The sequence below is a fragment of the Dipodomys spectabilis genome, unplaced genomic scaffold (assembly GCF_019054845.1).
Source record: "Dipodomys spectabilis isolate Male_0828 unplaced genomic scaffold, ASM1905484v1 ptg001369l, whole genome shotgun sequence".
Lineage (NCBI taxonomy): Eukaryota > Metazoa > Chordata > Mammalia > Rodentia > Heteromyidae > Dipodomys > Dipodomys spectabilis.
In genome coordinates this window covers 1,174-5,413 of record NW_024872046.1, presented here as the reverse complement: position 1 = coordinate 5,413, position 4,240 = coordinate 1,174, and the positions used below count along the sequence as shown (strand labels likewise).

Below are 4,240 nucleotides of genomic sequence, written 5' to 3'. Positions count from 1 at the left end.
TTTTTCTGCCTGTTCGAACAAACTGACTTAAGAAACCAATCAAGCCACAGGACCTCAAGCTGACCAGAGACTCCAACAAGAGGCTGGTTACAGACAAAAGGGAGATACAGGATTCTTCCCACCCCTCCCCCCCCCCAAAAAAAAAATCAAAGAACTTTTTTTTCTTCTTTTCTTTTCTTTCTTTCTTTCTTTTTTTTTTTTGGTACCTTATATATATATAAATTCTTTTTCCTTTTCTAAAACTTTTATTAATCTTTAATTTTTGCCTTTTTTGAAAAAATAATTGTTTTCCAGTAACTTTTTTTTCCCTCTTATAATTTTTATTTTAGGATACGTGAATGTACGTTTTCCTTTCTTTTCTTGTCTTCTCTCTCTTTTTCTTTCTTTCTTAATTATCTTTTTGTTTTTTGTCTAGCTCTACTGAACTTCTGATCTTTTTTTTCTCCCTTTCTTATTCTTTTCACCTTTTCCTTTCTTTTGTTCTTCTGTATGTGACTTAACTCTTGTCCTGCACATCCTGATAAACCCATAGTTAACTAGTAGACCCTATCCCCCATTGTATACACACTTAATCCACAAATTTATTACTCAATCCAAAACCTCTGAGACTTAAATTCCTTAATAGCAGTACTACCTCTTTATACCTATATAATATTTTAAGCATTTTTTAAGCATTTCACATCTCCTCTATCTCCCTCCTGTTTTCTCATTATATTCACATTCCTCTCGAAATAGAAGGTCTGTCAATCTCCATAACTATATTAATTTTTACGTTTCTAATTTTTTTTCTGGTCTCTTTTCATTTCCCTTTCTCTTTCTTCTCTTTCTCTCCCTCTCTACTTGTATCCTACCCAACCTATTTCCTGCATTGAGATTAGGACATAGTTAACTCTCCCTGTGCCTCCCCACACCCATCTATTCCTAATGTTTACCCACATCTCTCCCTAACCCTAAAAATTTCTGGTTTTCCAAATTCTTCTCTGCGGTTCGAAGCCCATTAACATATAGTTGTTTGATGTTGAATAGATGTATCTTTTGAACTAGATTGTATCTGTAGACTATTAACTGTATAAATGAAAACGTTGGTTGATGGTTGCCTTAAGATAGTGTTCTAGCACAAAACTGGTGCTATTTTCATCTCAAATGGGCAGAGTAAGCCGAAAAAACACAAGAAAAATGGCAAATCCGGGTATCTCAATTCCCAATCTTGATAATCAGGGGTCAGATCAGATAATGAACAATCCAGAGGAGAGTTCCCAAATAGCTCTACAAACACTGCTGGCAAACATGATAAATGAGAAGTTTGACAACTTACAAAGGACTCTGTATAAGTGTGATAGGGAGAGAGAGGAGGCATCCCAAAAGTTTATACAGGAGAATTTGCGTGAACAACTTGAGAATACTCAAAGAGAAAGGGAGGAATGGCGTGAGCAGGCTGAGAACACTCAAAGAGAACTGCAGGAATACCATGAACGGGAGGAAAGAGAACTGCAGGAGTCCCACAAACGGGAGGAAGCTAATCAAAGAGTAATTCAGGAATTGAGAGACCAGGTAGAGAACACAGAAAGATCACTAAAGGAATTCATGGAATCCATTAACAAAGAGCTGAAGGAAGTCAGGGAGACCACAAAGGGAATGCTGAATGGAACCCAACAGAAGGAATGGGAGTCCAAAGAAACCATAACCAATCAACTAAGTGATTTGAGAACAAACACTGAACACCAAATTAAGGAAGTAAAGAAATTCATACAAGACCTAAAACAGAGCTTCAACAAAGGATTGAAGCCAACAAAGCTGACCAATTAGAAGGAAAAGAGATAAAAAACAAAGTAGAGAGTCTTGACAGCAGGTTAGACCATGCAGAAGATCGAATCTCAGGGATTGAAGACAGCCTAGATATTATAGAGAAAGAACATACAACCATCCAAGACAAGTCCAAGAATTATGATAGATCTACCCAACATGTGGAAGACATCATCAGAAGGCCTAATCAAAGGATAATGGGTGTAGAGGAGCACCTAGAAACAGAAGTTAATGGTCTAGGAAATTTGTTTAACAGGATCCTAGCAGAGAACTTCCCAAACATACAAAAAGATAGTCCTATTCAGATACAAGAAGCTTTTAGAACCCCAAATAGACCAGATCAGAATAGGACATCCCACCGTCACATTATAATCCACACAGGATCAACTCAGACCAAGGAAAAGATCCTTAAAACTGTCAAGGAGAAAAGAGTAATCACGTATAAAGGGAAACCAATTAGAATCACCTCAGATTTCTCAGCAGAGACAATCAAAGCAAGAAGAGCCTGGAATGATGTATGCCATGCCCTAAAAACAAACAACTATCAACCAAGAATACTGTACCCAGCTAAACTCTCCTTCATAACTGAAGGCCAAATATAAACCTTCCATAGCAAAGAAAAATTGAAACAATACATCTCCACCAAACCAGCCCTACAAAAGATTCTTTTTTTTTTTTTTCCTTGTCTCCCCATTCACAATACAGACTAGGCACAGGCCTGGGCTGAGGTGTATATGGGGTAGGTTTATTCTGCCTCCTCTTTCTATACAGTCAGTGTAAGAACACAGCCTGTGGTAAGCACCTGGAGGCCTACAAAAGATTCTTAAAGATGTCCTACACATAGAAAACCAACAAGACCGCAATAAAGGCCAAGAAACTGCACCCAAACTGAGAATCCAAGAACCATAGGAAGAACCCAGTTTTCACAGCCCCCAAGAAGGTGGATAACATGGCCGGAACTCCCAAATACCTCTCAGTCCTATCTCTTAACGTTAACGGACTGAACTCTCCAATTAAGCGACATAGACTGTCTAGTTGGTTTAAAAAACAAGACCCTTCTATCTGCTGCCTGCAGGAGTCACATCTTGCCCGTAAAAACAAACACATTTTCAATGCTAAAGGCTGGAACAAAATCTACCAAGCAAACGGCCCCCATAAACAGACGGGAGTTGCAATCTTAATATCAGATAAAATAGACTTCAAATTAAATTCATGAGAAGAGATAAAGAAGGTCGCTACATACTAATTAAAGGATCTCTCCTTCAGGAGGATATTACAATTCTAAATATCTATTCGCCGAAGAATGGAGCACCCAAATTTATCAAAGAAACACTACTTTCCCTCAAATCCCATATAGATCCAAAGACATTAATTGTTGGGGATTTTAACACACCACTCTCCCCACTAGATAGATCAACTCGGCAAAAACTCAACAGAGAAACCGCAGATCTAAACAGCTGCACAGATCAAATAGACTTAACAGACATCTACCGAACATTTCACCCAGCAGCATCAGAATACACGTTTTTCTCAGCAGCACATGGAACGTTTTATAAAATAGACCACATTTTAGGCCACAAAGCAAACTTGTCTAAATTCAGAAACATTGAAGTTATACCTTGCATTCTCTCTGACCACAAGGGAATAAAATTAGAACTCAACACCAAAAGCCACCAAAGAAAGTCCGGTATCACATGGAGGCTGAACAACACACTGCTGAATCAAGAGTGGGTCATAGAAGAGATTAGAAAGGAAATTCAAATGTTCATGCTATTCAACAAAAATGAACACACAAATTACAGCTCCTCTGGGACACAGAAAAGGCAGTACTCAGAGGCAAGTTTATAGCTCTGAGCTCCTACATCAACAAATTGGAGAGATCTGAAACTAGAAATTTAATGACACATCTAAACCTCCTTGAAAAAGAGCAGCAAGATAAACCCCAATCCAGTAGACGGAAAGAAATAATCAAAATTAAATCAGAATTAAATGAATTAGAATCCAAAAAAACTATAGACAGAATAAACAAAACAAAGAGTTGGTTCTTCCAAAAAATTATCAAAATTGACAGACCCTTAGCAAATCTTATCAGAAAAGGAAGAGAACACACCCAAATTAATAAACTCAGGGATGAGAATGGAAACATCACCACGGAAACAACCAAGATTCAGAACATTATAAGGGAATACTTCTCAAAACTTTATGCTAATAAGTTTGAGAACTTGACAGAAATGGACCTTTTCCTAGCAAATATTGACATGCCAAAACTAAACCAAGATGAGTTAAACCAGCTTAACAGGCCCATATCAAGCATTGAAATAGAAACAGCAATTAGAGACCTCCCAGCTAAGAAAAGTCCAGGACCAGATGGTTTTACAGCGGAATTTTACAAAGCCTTCAAAGCAGAGCTCACACCATTACTCCTCCAACTCTTCAA

The 4,240-nt window shown here is 37.8% G+C and overlaps 1 non-coding gene across 1 annotated transcript; it reads right to left on the bottom strand.

The window, feature by feature from the left end:
• Positions 1-2,483: 2,483 nt before the first annotated feature.
• LOC122103028 lies at positions 2,484-2,614 on the bottom strand. Its single transcript, XR_006146677.1, has one exon. It is a non-coding gene; the product is annotated as a small nucleolar RNA SNORA51 (small nucleolar RNA).
• Positions 2,615-4,240: the final 1,626 nt, after the last annotated feature.